Genomic DNA, 15,448 nt, shown 5'->3' on the forward strand with positions numbered 1-15,448 from the left:
CAGCGGTGCCAGATGAACGACTCCTTGGAAGAACGTCCTGACCTGAGGCCGAGATGCAAGAATTCTCTGGAAAAAAGAGATAGAGCCGACACCTGCTCTTTGAAGGTTGCTGGCGAGAGACCCGCCTGTAAGCCTGACTGTAGGAAGGCCAGTAACTCTGGGAGTGACAGATCCAGTGGAGATGAGTTGACGTTGACCTCACACTCTTGAAAGGAGACCTTTTCGGTGCGGTAGTAGATGTTTGAAGACGGAGGCTTCTGAGTTCTGACCATGGCCTGTAACACCTGTGGAATAAAGCTTGCCTGGGCTAATAGCCATGGTTCCACAGCCATGCGGTCAAATAGAGAACCCCTGAATATTGATGGCAAAGAGGACTTTGCGACAGGAGGTTCAGAAGATCTGGACGCCACCATGGGTGTCTGATGAACTGCGCGAGCTCTGCGAACAACGCTTGCCTGAGTCAATCTATGGCAATGAGAGTCACTGGGATGCCCCCTGCTCTGAATTTCTTGAGGACTCTTGTGACTTGATTGTTGAATCGAGAAGCCATCGGGTCCACATTCTGAATATCTCATCTGAGGCAGCTCCATTTGAAGAACCTCTCTGTTGAAGGATCATTCGCCTGCCGCCAGACCTTGCTGATATAGTCTGCTGCCCAATTCTCCACGGCGGGGAAAATGATTGCGGACAAAATCTGGAGTGGTGAGGCTATGCCCACTATAAAATCTTCTTCACCTATGCCATCGCCATGACGCTCCTTGTTCCGCCCAGGTGATGTCCGACTGAATACTGGTTGGCGATTCTTGTATGAAAGGCTGAAAAGAAAAATTCTGTAGGGCTCTGAGAAAAAACTATGATCCCTAAAAAAAATTGATAGGCAGACGGCTCTCCTGGGATAAAAACAACGACCGTGAGCCGTGTGTTTCGGAACACCGCTCTCCAGTCAGAAGACTGGTATCGGTGTTGACTGCCTGCCAGTGTATTGGTGTGAAAAAACATTCCACTGGACCGATGAGAGCCGCTGGTGCACCATAAAAAAACGAGCGGTGGGTTCCCGGAGTCAATTGGATCCTGCGAGTCAAGGTGAATAGAGAATTGCCCATCTGTTCGGCCAAGTCAGGTGAAGGAGACGAAGGTGGAAGCGGCAAACGGAACCGCCTCTATCGCCGCCACCCTCCGACTGATGACTCTTCGGCTTGGAGTGACAGAGGATCTGGAGGTCCCTTTGGAGGGATACACGTCCTTGGATGGTATCGAACTCCATGCCTAGACAGGTAATCCTGCTGGCCGGGGCCAGAGAGGGCTTCTTCCGATTGAAGAGCTAGCCGAGTTGGGACAGGATATCGATGGTGACCTGAGCACTTAGGCGACAGTCGTCAAAAAGAAGAAGAACCCCTGATCAACAAGACGACCAGGTACGGAACCACCAAAAATAATCGTCTGCTATTGCGAGACGAAGACTAAAATAGGAGAGAAAAGGCGCAATAGGGTCTTATCCGATTTACTGGGTAAAAGGTATAAGGAAATGTTGCACTCACCTGATCGGGTTGTGCCAGTCACAACCCCTTTAGTGGCATGAGCGAGTGCTTAAGTGGTCCAGCAGCAGCCCTGTTGTATAAGCGAGACATCAAATATGGAACTGGAGGAAAACAGGTTTAACACCGCGCTTGAAGACCACGGACATCAGTGTTGAACACACAATTCTTTTATTTCATTTCATTCCTACGCGTTTCGGAGACCACAACTGCCTCCTTCTTCAGGGAAAAGAATTGTGTGTTCAACACTGATGTCCGTGGTCTTCAAGCGCGGTGTTAAACCTGTTTTCCTCCAGTTCCATATTTGATTGCGAGACGAAGGACATCTGTGCTGTTGGCAAAAATAGGTGCGACCTATATGTCCGACGATAGACCTGCTTCCGGACGTCATCGTCGATGGCTGGCGTGGCTGAGAAAAAACAGAAAGGGCGTGCGTTGAGGTACGAAATCTTCCTGTTCCTCTGCGAGGACCTGGTTTTCTCGTGCGTGTGGAACCGAAGCTCCCGTGATCTCGTCTATAACCTGATCCAGCCAGTCCCCAAACAAACGACCTCTTGTAAAGGGGAGGGCTGTAAGTGATATCCTAGAAGGCGCGTCCGCATACTAGGCTCTGAGCCAGATTGCCCGACAGATGGTCCCCGTGCTGCTAGCCGCTTTCACTGGGCAGTAAGCTGCTGACAGAGATGCGATGAGTATGTACTCACCCGCTAGAGCAAACTGTGTGCCAGGTTGTGAACTCCGGATTGCTCGATCCCGCGCGAAAAAAACGTTGTGGAGGTTATCGGACCTGGCCATCCTGGATGCTGCCAGCTAGATGGCGGCGAGGGCAGTAGGAGTACCGTGTCTGCCGTCTGAAGAAAAACTGAACGGGCAACTCTCTAGGTGTTTTGACCTGTGGCGTCTCAGTGCGATGCCCCGTGCGGGAGAGGTAGTGCTGGAAGGTGACCGCCGGAAAAAAACAGCGGGGCGGCCATAGGCGAGCCTGCCCATTCCCTCTTGAGAGCCTCGGGAAGAGGGAACAAGAAAAACAAACGACTTACCCTTGTTGAATATCTTGACCGGTTGTCGTCAGTGCTTGTACAGACTTTCAGCAACGACTGGATGGTCACTGAATTGCCTGTGTGCCCGCTTAACCTGTTTTAAGGAGACATGCAAGCACTGGGTATCCACAGAGTCCATCTGGAGCTCTAGCATATGACTTACCGCTTTAGCCGGACTATCCCCTTTACCTCTGACCTCAGTCCTCTGATCTGGAATCAGTATTGAGGCTGCATCCAACTCTTCTCCTGAATAAAGGGTCGGCCGACCTCGGGAACGAGGAACACTCGGGGCCTGGAGGTGATGAGATCTCCGGGAGGCTTTGAAAGGAGGCCTAGCAGGTCCCCTTCTGCGCTCCAGTGATCGGGTCTGGATCAGACCGACTGTTGTCCAGAGCCAGCTGGACCGGGGGAGCATGGCCGGGCGCAGGAAGCGACTGCAACTCCTGCGCTATGGTCCTAGACGCCCTTGAGAGAGAGTCCACAGACTGGGAAAGAGGGTCTACCCCTCCGGGTAAGGGCGTGCAGCGGAGCTCGGGTGTTGGCGGTAACATGTGGCGCAAGCCGAGCGGGGGCCGTAGCCTGGATGGGAGGATTTTACCTAGCAGGCTGTGCATGCATACAAAGCTATGAGGTGCTTAGAAAAAACCACTAGTGACGCTAGGGGGGAGACAGGAAAAAAAGGGGAACAAATTAAAGAGATATCGTCTGTTCCTAAGCAGGAGCAGCACTCACCCGGGTCCTGTGTCCCACCCGGGTCCGCAGAGGTCTCAGAAAACGCAGGGGGCGCATTGCTGAAGAGGAAAAGGCAGCCCTTCCCCTTTTTTTTTTTTTACAGTAGGGGGGCTGGCAGGCTTGGGACCGGGCAGGACTTGCAGGGGTTATGCATGGGAAGAAAACGCGCGCAACACTGTGAGGCGGGGGCCTGATGAGGTAGGCCGAAGCAGGGGACTAGATTAGAGGACGGCCCGCCGGGCGCGCAGCGAAGTCTTACCTGCGTTCTGCCGACGAGGCTGTGGTCCTCGGTCCCATCCTGCCTGCTGGAGAGTTGCCGGCCTGCTGAGCGCTCCTTCACTGTGTAGCCACGAACCCCTGTGAACGCTGGGGAGGCCTGGTGCTAATCAGCGCTCCTGCGCTGTAGCTGTGATCCTCTCCCTGGATCCTGCATCGTAGGGGATGCTGGGAGGAATGGGGGCGTGCTGCAGCACTGGGCTGGCTGTCTCCGGGCAGAAGTCGAGGGGGGGCGTGGCCGGAAAAACGCTCGCGCGCGCAAACTGGGGGGTGGAGCGCACCGGCCCGAGGTAGGCCCGAAGCCGGGAGCTAAATTAGTGAACGGCCGCCGGGAGCGCAGCGCTGCTGGAGAAGATCCTACCTGCGTCCTGGCGGCGTCGCTCTTCCACGGCCCCATCCTCTGATGCTGCGGCTGCCGGTGAGTCCAGTCTGCCCCTGGAAGCCACCAGGGGGAAGCGCTGGGGAGCTTGGGGAACGCTGCAGAGCGCTCCTGCGCTGCCTTAAGAAATCCACTCCCTGGGCCCAGGGTAGGAGGAAGAACGCTGGGGGAGGCCTGGTGTTGTGAGCGCTCCTGCGCTGCAGCCTGCGATTGACATCGGGTCCAGAGATCCCTCGTCGCCTCCACCAGAAGCACCCCTTGGGACGGTACCATAGGGGTCGACGGGGAATGTGTGCCCTTAAACAATTTACAATGTCGGTCCCCAAGCAGCACCTGGGGTGGTACCATGGGGCCGGAGGGGGATAGGGCCTGGTGTCTCGAGCCCTCAGACAACCCTGGGGACGGTACCCCGTGGGGGAGGAGAAGGCGAGGGTTCTCTCTGATGCAGGGACTTTAACCCTGCAGAAAAGACAAAAAACCTAGAAGAGATGAGAAGGCTGAGCGGCGCCGTATAGCACGAAAAAAAAATGGAAAAAAGGAATAGCCTAGGCTGAGGTTGGCCGACAGAGATATGGGCCCACATCAGCCTCCTACGACACTAAGCAAAAAGCTGGCAGGGATCCGCCTCCGGCTCAGGGTGTACACTGCTAGGGAGGAGCTAACTTTTTTTTATGTCTACTTAGTGTCAGCCTCCTAGTGACAGCGGAATACACCCCATGGTCCTGTGTCCCCCAATGAAAGCGATAGAGAAAATGCATTTGTGTCCAGGGAAGTATCCCTCAAGATAATCATATTCAAGAAGGTCAACTTTAGGCTATGTTCCCTCAGTTAAAAAAAAAATCATCTGATTTTTATCTAAAAGCACGGATGATTTTTAAAATCTGTATTATCTTCTCTTTGCAATCCTTTGTTTTTTTATGGGTTATCTGACAGTATAATTCATTTCTTTTTAGGTATGAATTATAAAAATATTTATATCATGGTGGTCACTTTAAAGATTTGCTGGACCAGTTATCCTATACAAAGCATAATAAAAGAATATATCACAGCTGATTTCAGTGGTCGCTTATAATCCCACAATTTCTATATTTTCTTTACACACTTTAAAGATTTGTTAGAAATATCTGGTTAACACTTTCATAACTTATGAGGTACATGTTTGTCACATGTCGTATCCCTGTCTTTGATGTGGATTAATAAATAATCATTAAATTAATAAATTAATCATGCCATTAGCCATCATGTGCTTCTAACAACTGTGAAGTGCAGATCCGTCTGTGGCTGTTAACCTGTTGCATGCCATGAATTGATGAAAATCAGTTCCTTGTTAGTATAGTGGTCAGTATCCCCACCTGTCATGTGGGAGACAGGGGTTCAATTCCCTGTCGAGGAGGAATTTTTTTTTTTTATCTACAAATATGATGAACACATTATAAAAAAGTCTATATTTTAGCTTATAACAACATTTTCACTTTTAATCTAACAATTTTTCTTTTGTTCATTTTTGTTTTGCTTTTTATTACACACTTCATCCTCTTCACCCCCGGGGAATTTTGTTTTCATTTTAGTTCTCTCCTCCCCTTCTTCCAAGACCCATAACTTATTTATTTTTTCATCAATATTGCCATATGAAGGTTTATTTTTTGCGGGACGAAATGATACTTTTTAATGAAACCATAAGTTTTACTATATAGTGTACTGGAAAACGGGGAATAAATTCCACATATGGATAAATAGTGAAAAAAGTGGAATTCCACACTGGTTTTTTTTTAAAATTCATCCTGTTTACTATATGGTAAAAGTAACATGTCAGTATGATGCTGCACGCCAGTACAGGTTTATGGATATCAAAAGTATGGTTTTAATTTTATCTAAGTGTGAAAAAAATCTGAAATTTTTTTTAAAAAATGAGTAGCACTTTTGTCGCCATTTTCCGAGCCATAGCGTTCTCATTTTTTGGGATCTGGTACTCTGTGATGGCTTATATTTTGCGTCTTGAGCTGACATTTTTAATATTACCATTTTTATATCAATGCATTATTTTGCTTGCTGTTACTATATATCACAGCTCATTTCATGGTGGTCATTTATAATCCCACAATTGCTATATGTTCTTTACATACTTTATAGATTTGTTGGAAATATTTGGTTAACCCTTTCATAACTTATAAGGTACATGTTTGTCATAGGTGGTACTCCTGTCTTTGATGCAGATTAACAAATAATAATCATTATTAAATTAATAAATTAACCAGCTATCATGTGCCTCTAACAACTGCGGAGTGGAGATCCGCCTGTGGCTGTTAACCTGTTGAATGCCACTATCAAATGCCGAAAATCAGTTCCTCGTTAGTATAGTGGTCAGTATCCCCGCCTGTCACGCGGGAGACCGGGGTTCAATTCCCCGACGGGGAGGATAACATTTTTCTTATTTATACATATGATTAAAACATGTTAAAAGAAAATATATCACAGCTCATTTCACAATGGTATCTTTTAATTTAACAATTTCTATTATTTTTTGTTTTTGCACACTTTTAAGATTTGTTGGATAAGTCTGGTTAACTTTTTAACGTCTTATGTTGTACATGTACTATATATCATATGTCGTGTCCCTGTCTTTGATACGGCTTAAATAGCGATCATGTGTCTTTAAAAGCTGCAATGTGGAACTTTTCCTGCAGCTGCTAACATGTTGAATGCTGCTGTAAATTACTGACAATAAGATCCTTGTTAGTACAGTGGTATATACATAATATCTGTGCATGGTGGAGAGCAGGTGGTTCTGGGAAATGTAGTTTATATGTCGTTTATATGCTCCATTCAATTTCTACTAGAATAACAGAAATTCATAGTTTCATGGTGAAGAAGAAACAAGTAAATCAAGCTCACCCTATAAGCTACCATGTTGATCTAGAGAAAGGCAAATAAAAACATGGGGCAAATCCCCTACATTAGACAATGTGGTGACCCAAAGTGAACATTTAGAAAACATTTTGAGATACAGCGTGACCAATAGTTCTGATAATCCAGCCATGAACAGCTGGTTCCATGGTGTAATGGTTAGCACTCTGGACTCTGAATCCAGCGATCCGAGTTCAAATCTCGGTGGGACCTAAAGTTTTCTTTTTCCCATGAAGTATTGAAATAAAAACAGGGCTTGTATATCAAGGAGATATATATATATATATATATATATATATATACATATATATATACATATATATATATATATATATATATATATATATATATAATTATTTTTTTTTCCAAACATGCTCAAAACGTTTTCTTGTGTACGTGTGTGTGTGTATATTAAAAATACTAACATAACACACACACACACACACACACACACACACACACACAAAAGCTTTTGTCAGATGTTGAAACAATTGAGCAAAATAACGATGTTTAAATAAGTTTCCAAAATTTGCAAACTGCAAAGTGAATGAACAATTGAGAACAATGGGGCATGAAAATGACAGATTACATTTTTTGGTGCCAAAACAGCAGTAACTCATATAACTGAGCCCCATTTTGGAAACTGCATCCTTCTCGGAATTCATCTAGGGGAGTGATGAGCATCTTAAAGCCACTGGTGTTTCACAGAATTATATAACATTGAGCCATGAAAATGAAATATTATAATTATTTCATGTAATTTTGATTTACCTCCAAATTTTTAATTAAAAAATATTATTACCCCAGTGAGAGCCATTTAAAAACTGCAAGTGTCTCTCCCTGTGGTGCCGGCTCCCATCATTCAGTGAATCTGAAAATAAGGAGCGCTGATAGTGTAATACCAACAGATCAGTGAGGTATATCAGGAAATGTACACTCACCTGAAAAGGTTGTGACAGTCACAACCACTAATACGCATGAGATAATGGCGTCTGCTGCAGCCCCACGTGGATGTGCATACAAAATGGAGTGCAGAAGGGGTTAATGCCGCCCATCAGCCAAAATGAAGATGTTGCACATTGATGATATTAACTCTTTCTTTTATTCCATAGGTCTACGTGTTTCAAGGTAAAACCTCTTCCTCAGGACCAGAAACATCAACATAAAGCCACATAAGGCTTTATGTTGATGTTTCTGGTCCTGAGGAAGAGGTTTTACCTCTAAACGCGTAGACCTATGGAATAAAAGAAAGAGTTAATATCATCAACGTGCTACATCTTCATTTCGGCTGATGCGCGGCATTAACCCCCTATCCTCACCATTTTGTATGCACATCATTCAGTGAAGGAAGACGGCGCACCGGAGATACTTAGATTAGCACCCAGCTACTTGATCAAGAACTGATCAGTTCAGGGAAGACTCTCCCATCATTAATCAGCAGTTAATAAAATATACAAGACCAAATTTAGTTTCCTGGGTTAATCAAAGAAATGTACAAAAAATGGAACTGATCACCGTTGTAGGGTTTGCCCGAATAAACCTCCTTGTGACTGTCCAGTACCTAACAGGAACTACAGCACCCAACCACACAATGTCTAAAGGAGAAAAGAGATAAAGTCCAACTACGGGGGAACACTATTCTCCTTAAGGAGACTTTGCAAGCCAGTCTGGCTGCCAGGTAAGGGGACTTATAGCTGCAATGCCCCTCTGGGAAATATTCAAATTGTCTCTCCAGTAAAGGAGACAAACTCTAGCACAGCGCCACCTATTGGAAGTAGCGATCCTAAAAGTCACAAGTGGATTTTCGACAATCCTTTGCAATATGACTCAGGATATATAAGCCAGATCAGAATCCCAATTTGCAGACACGGTGTTTCGGGGTGCTTGCCCCTCGTCAGTGCAAAGTATGGGAGTGTCTGATCTGGCTCATGAGAAAGCTATGTGGGGACCACCATGAGCCAGATCAGACACCCCCATACTTTGCACTGACGAGGGGCAAGCACCCCGAAACACCGTGTCTGCAAATTGGGATTCTGATCTGGCTTATATATCCTGAGTCATATTGCAAAGGATTGTCGAAAATCCACTTGTGACTTTTAGGATCGCTACTTCCAATAGGTGGCGCTGTGCTAGAGTTTGTCTCCTTTACTGGAGAGACAATTTGAAAAGTCCAACTAGAAATCCTCCAGATGTGTATAAAAAATAAGTTTTATTTAAAACATTATAAGGTCAAGAGCACAAAGGCATTTGTATACTAGCTCTTTTGTGCACCCATTAAACCAAACTTTTTGAAGTGCAACGTAATGTAGTGGCAGAGACTGCGCTGCTTAGTGGAGTTTTGATAAAATCATTGTTTTATCAGCAGTAGTGATGGGCGAGCAGTACAATGCTCGGTACTTGTAATGATGAGCAATCACTATGATGCTTGAGTGCTAGTTACTGATGGAGAGACCTGAGCAATCTTGAAAGCTTGCTATTTATTACCATCTTTTCAGTTAGCCATTAAAAGTTATCAACTACTGAGGACTATCGATTCTTTTAAACATTTTTTTTTATTTCTTACACCATTTCTGCTGAACGTGGTGATACATGATGTGAGGTTGGATAATGCTGTTTATCCACACGGTGCTCCATTCATTTAAAAATAAAATACTTAACTAGTCTCCATGACATCTGAAAAAGTTCAGCTAAAACATAACAACATTTTGAGACATAAACATAAGATGGCCGGGTAGTTATAGTTTAGGAAATGAGGCACAAGTCAATAGTTTGCTGAACTAAAGCTTTATGGAAACTGGGGGTTTAATTCACATCATTATTCTCTTCCCGTAACATAGAGAACACGTGGCCGGTTAGCTCAGTTGGTTAGAGCGTGGTGCTAATAACGCCAAGGTCGCGGGTTCGATCCCCGTACGGGCCAGATGTTTTTTTTTATGACAAAGCTGATGTTTAACAAGTGTATGACCTTATTCAAAAAGCAGTAATGTGGGCAGATATGTAGATCTATAAAACAGATTGATATTAACACCTGATTTTGAAACAAAGTTCCTAAGTAGCAACATCATAGACCTTTGTGATACTGTTTAGTTACATTTACACCAGCCGCTTTTACAGAGTTAAACTACTCCTGATTGGTCAATGTTTATTGATCAGCTATAATTAAATAGCCAGTTTATATAGGCAGAACACTCTATAGATGTGCACAAGCCAATCTGGCATAGTTCATACAATGCGCATAGGCTGACATTGCTCTTGATAGCACAGGAGGATTTCATACAGTATTGGGCCTCCTTCACACCTCCATGGCTCTGGTCCATGTGGTGTCCATTTATACATGTATTGGAGTCACATTCACACGCATACTACCTAAGTCAATAAGGATCTTCACACCGCCATCTTTTTCCCAGACCTTGTGTGTCCCTGTGAAACATCTGTGTGTCTGGGTGATTCTCACTGAGACAAATCAGTTTTTCTCCAGCAGCTCAGGTCAAATACAGACATCAAACGGATGACATCCGAGCCACATCCGAAAAAAACTGATGTAACTGAAATACATTTTTTTATGTGAAAATGATGTGCAAAGATAGAAAAATGATAGATATGCTTACATGCTAGGGAGGCCGACTAGCCAAGTGAGCTAACGTCCTTGCAACTAGTTGCTGGCCTCATTAGCATATCATAAAGGATCTTTAGAAACACTTTTTCTAAAGCTCTCTTTATGTATGCTACTATAGACTCGGACTTCTAGGCAGGAATTAGAAATATGCACCCAGAACCGCTCTTGTTTCGGGGCGCATACAAGACCTGACAGGTTCCCTTTAATAGCACAGGCTTTGTTCCTGTAAAAAAATTACATAAGAACAATCCAAACAGCTGGGTCCATGATGTAATGGTTACCTCTCTGCATACAGCGATAAGTTCAAATCTTGGTGGTGCCTTAGCAATATAATTTTTGAAACCCTTTTAAGAGAATCTCTCACCAGGTTGTGACCGAATCTGAGAGAATAATGTAGGGGCAGAGGTCCTGATTCTTACTGAGCTGCTCAGCATACTTTTAATAAAAGTAGCAAGGGATTAAGGAGGAAGCGATTGGTTGCAGATATTTATCCCAAAGGATGTGCAACCAAACATTAAGTTGAGGGGAATAACAATTTTGTGCGGCCAATTTGGGGGGGTTTGAGTGAAATTATTTTCAACTTTGCCTTTTTTTCCTGTTTTTTTTTTTTTAGGTTGTTCCAACAAACAAAGGAAATAAAAATTTGAATAAAAAATGTGAGATTGGAATAATTTTCTGCGACAAATACTTCATTTTTTGGAATAATTTCAAGGGTGCCAACACTTTCGACTATGACTGTATTGATTGCCGGACCATCCAATACAAGCAGTTTTTACCATTTAGCTTTTGAGCCTCCAATATTTCCTTATAGATTGTATGCAGGACCCTCACTGCTCCTGGTATCTGTTGAGTTATGCATTAATGTAATGTCTTATTGTCTGTACATGTCCCCTCTGATTGTAAACTGCTGCGGAACATGTAGACACTATGGAAATAAAGATTGTTATTAATAACTTATTTTACAAAATACCTAAAAATATTGCAAATATATTTTTACATTTTTTTCCAACATCTAAGTAAGCATCGGAATAAAAAGTAATGAACATAGATTAAAATAAATCTAAAATAGCAGCACATCCCAGTGAAATAATTCATTTGTGTCCAGGGAAGTATCCCTCAAGAAAATCATAGTCAAGAAGGTCAACTTTAGGCTTTGTTCCCTCAGTTAAAAAAAAAAGTCTGATTTTTATCTAAAAAAATGGATGATTTTTAAAAATCTGTATTATCTTCTGTTTGCAATCTTTGGGTTTTTTTTGGGGTTTTCTGACAGTACAATTCATTTCTTTTAAGGAATGAATTATAAAAATATTTAGATCATGGTGGTCACTTTAAAGATTTGCAGGACCAGTTATCCTATATAAAACATAATAAAAGAAAATATATATCACAGCTGATTTTATGGTGGTCGCTTATAATCCCACAATTTTTATATTTTTTTTTTACACACTTTAAAGATTTGTTGGATAAGTCTGGTTAACCCTTTCATAACTTATGAGATACATGTTTGTCATATGTCATATCCCTGTCCTTGATGCGGATTATTAAATAATCATTATTAAATTAAATTAATCAGCCATCATGTGCCTCTAACAACTGCGGAGTGGAGATCCGCTTGTGGCTGTTAACCTGTTGAATTGCACAAGTGCTGAAAATCAGTTCCTCGTTAGTATCCCTGCCTGTCACGCGGGAGACCAGGGGAGAATTTCTTTTTTTTTTTATCTATAAATACTATGAACACATTATGTAAAAAAGTCTATATTATTGCTTATGACACGGTGTTCACGTTTAATCTAACAATTTCTGATTTGCTTACTTTTGTTTTTCATTTTATTTTCTCCTCCCCTTCTTCCAAGACCCATAACTTATTTATTTTTTCATCAATATTGCTATTTGTAGGTTTATTTTTTGCGGGACGAATTGTACTTTTTAATGAAACCATAAGTTTTACTATATAGTGTACTGTAAAAAATTCCATATATGGAGAAATAGTGAAAAAAGTGGAATTCCACAATGTTTTGTTTTTTTTTAAATTCATCCTGTTTACTATATGGTAAAAGTAACATGTCAGTATGATGCTGCACGCCGGTACAAGGTTATGGATATCAAACGTATATTTTTAATTTTATCTAAGTGTGTAAAAAAAAATCAGAAATTTGTTTTAAAAAATGAGTAGCGCATTTGTCGACCATTTTCCAAGCCATTACGTTCTCATTTTTTGGGATCTGGTGCTCAGTGATGGCTTATATTTTGCGTCTTGAGGTGACATTTTTATTAATACCATTTTTATATCAATGCATTATTTTGCTTGCTGTTACTGCATTTTAAGGAAATGTTGCGATGATAAAAATATTTATATCATGGTGGTCACTTTAAAGATTTGCTGGACCAGTTATGCTATACAAAGCATAATAAAAGAAAATATATATCACAGCTCATTTCATGGTGGTCATTTATAATCCCACAATTGCTATATGTTCTTTACATACTCTATAGATTTGTTGGAAATATCTGGTTAACCCTTTCATAACTTATAAGGTACATGTTTGTCAGTCATAGGTCGTACTCCTGTCTTTGATGCAGATTAATAAATAATAATCATTATTAAATTAATAAATTAACCAGCTATCATGTGCCTTTAGCAACTGCGGAGTGGAGATCTGCCTGTGGCTGTTAACCTGTTGAATGCCACTATCAAATGATGAAAATCAGTTCCTCGTTAGTATAGTGGTCAGTATCCCCGCCTGTCACGCGGGAGACCGGGGTTCAATTCCCCGACGGGGAGGATAACATTTTTCTTATTTATACATATGATTAAAACATGTTGAAAGAAATATATTACAGCTAATTTCACAATGGTATCTTTTAATTTAACAATTTCTATTATTTTTTGTTTTTGCACACTTTTAAGATTTGTTGGATAAGTCTGGTTAACTTTTAATGTCTTAAGTTGTACATGTATATCATATGTCGTGTCCCTTTCTTTGATGCGGCTTAAATAGCCATCATGTGTCTCTAAAAGCTGCGGTGTGGAACTTTTCCTGCAGCTGCTAACATGTTGAATGCTGCTGTCAATCACTGAAAATCAGATCCTTGTTAATACAGTGGTAAGTATATAATATCTGTGCATGGTGGAGAGCAGGTGGTTCTGGGAAATGTAGTTTATATGTAGTTTTAAAGCTCCATTAAATTTTACCAGAATAGCAGAAATTCATAGTTTCATGGTGAAGAAACAAGTCCATCAAGCTCACTCTATAATCTCCCATGTTAATCTAGAGAAAGGCAATAAAAACAAACAAACCATGGGACAGATCCCCTACACTAAACAGTAAAGTTGTGACCAAAAGTTAAGATTTAGAAAACATTTTGAGATACAGCGTGACCAATGGTACTGATAAACCAGCCATGTGTAAAAGGTTCCATGGTGTAATGGTTAGCACTCTATACTCTGAATCCAGCGATCCGAGTTCAAATCTCGGTGGGACCTTTAATTTTTATTTTTTTCCCATGAAGTATTGAAATAAAAAAAGGGCTTTCTGTGTATCAAGAATAAACATTTCTTGTTCTGGCACTTACTGACTCTGCAAATGGCATCCGAAAAATATTCTAGGAAAGTGTGGGCATCAAAAATCAAATGGCGCTCTTTCCCTTCCGAGCCCTTCACTGCAGACAAACAGTACTGTACAGACACAAGCAAGGCAGTTTTAATATCTCTACATATTTGTATGTCTACATTTCCAAATATGCTCAAAACGTTTTCTTTGTACTACGTGTAAGTGTACGTGTGTATATATATATATATACACACATACAACAGTTCAAAAGTTTAGGGTCACTAAGATATTTCCTTATTTTTGAAAGAAAATCATATTTTTTTTTAATGAAGCCAACATTAAATTAAACAGAAATAAACTCGATACATTGTTAATGTGGCAAATGACTATTCTAGCTTCAAACGTCTGTTTTTTAATTCACTATCTACATAGGTGTATATAGGCCCATTTCCAACAACCACCACTCCAGTGTTGCTAATGGGAACTTTCATGTGAAACTCGACAGTCTATTATTTTTCTTAGAAATGAAGAATATTCCATGGGAGAAATTGGCAAGAAACTGAAGATTTCCTATGACAGTGTGTACTACTCCCTTCAGAGGAGAGCACAAACAGGCTTTAACCAGCGTAGAAAGAGAAGTGGGAGGCCGCGCTGCACAACTGAGCAACAAGACAAGTACATTAGAGTCTCTAATTTGAGAAATTGACACCATACTCAACATGTGTGCACATATGTTAATAGCACAGGCTTTATTCCTGTAAAAAAATGAGATAATAAAGAATTAATTAGTTGGTTCCATGGTGTAATGGTTAGCACTCTGGACTTAGAATCCAGTGATCTGAGTTCTAATCTCGGTGGAACCTTAGCAATAATTTATTTTAATCCCTTTGAAAAAATTTTTTGGTTATCTGACAGTACAATTCATTTCTTTTTAGGAATGAATTATAAAAATATTTATATCATGATGGTCACTTTAAAGATTTGCTGGACGAGTTATCCTATACAAAGCATAATAAAAGAAAATTTATATCACAGCTCATTTCTTGGTAGTCATTTATAATCCCACAATTGCTATATGTTCTTTACATACTTTATAGATTTGTTGGAAATATCTGGTTAACCCTTTCATAACTTATAAGGTAAATGTTTGTCATAGGTCGTACTCCTGTCTTTGATGCAGATTAATAAATAATAATCATTATAAAATCAATAAATTAACCAGCTATCATGTGCCTTTAGCAACTGCGGAGTGGAGATCTGCCTGTGGCTGTTAACCTGTTGAACGCCACTATCAAATGGTGAAAATCAGTTTCTCGTTAGTATAGTGGTTAGTATCCCCGCCTGTCACGCGGGAGACCGGGGTTTAAAAGGACAACATTTTTCTTATTTATACATATGATTTAAACATGTTAAAA

General features: G+C 41.5%; 4 non-coding genes across 4 annotated transcripts; all 4 read left to right on the forward strand.

Annotated features, from left to right (window-relative positions):
- Positions 1-6,305: 6,305 nt before the first annotated feature.
- TRNAD-GUC (transfer RNA aspartic acid (anticodon GUC)) lies at positions 6,306-6,377 on the forward strand. Its single transcript has one exon. It is a non-coding gene; the product is annotated as a tRNA-Asp (tRNA).
- Positions 6,378-7,007: 630 nt separating this feature from the next.
- TRNAQ-CUG (transfer RNA glutamine (anticodon CUG)) lies at positions 7,008-7,079 on the forward strand. Its single transcript has one exon. It is a non-coding gene; the product is annotated as a tRNA-Gln (tRNA).
- Positions 7,080-9,712: 2,633 nt separating this feature from the next.
- TRNAI-AAU (transfer RNA isoleucine (anticodon AAU)) lies at positions 9,713-9,786 on the forward strand. The gene has a single exon. It is a non-coding gene; the product is annotated as a tRNA-Ile (tRNA).
- Positions 9,787-13,192: 3,406 nt separating this feature from the next.
- TRNAD-GUC (transfer RNA aspartic acid (anticodon GUC)) lies at positions 13,193-13,264 on the forward strand. Its single transcript has one exon. It is a non-coding gene; the product is annotated as a tRNA-Asp (tRNA).
- The last annotated feature ends 2,184 nt before the right edge of the window (positions 13,265-15,448 follow it).

This window comes from Anomaloglossus baeobatrachus, chromosome 4 (genome assembly GCF_048569485.1).
Source record: "Anomaloglossus baeobatrachus isolate aAnoBae1 chromosome 4, aAnoBae1.hap1, whole genome shotgun sequence".
In the NCBI taxonomy this organism is placed as follows: Eukaryota; Metazoa; Chordata; class Amphibia; order Anura; family Aromobatidae; genus Anomaloglossus; species Anomaloglossus baeobatrachus.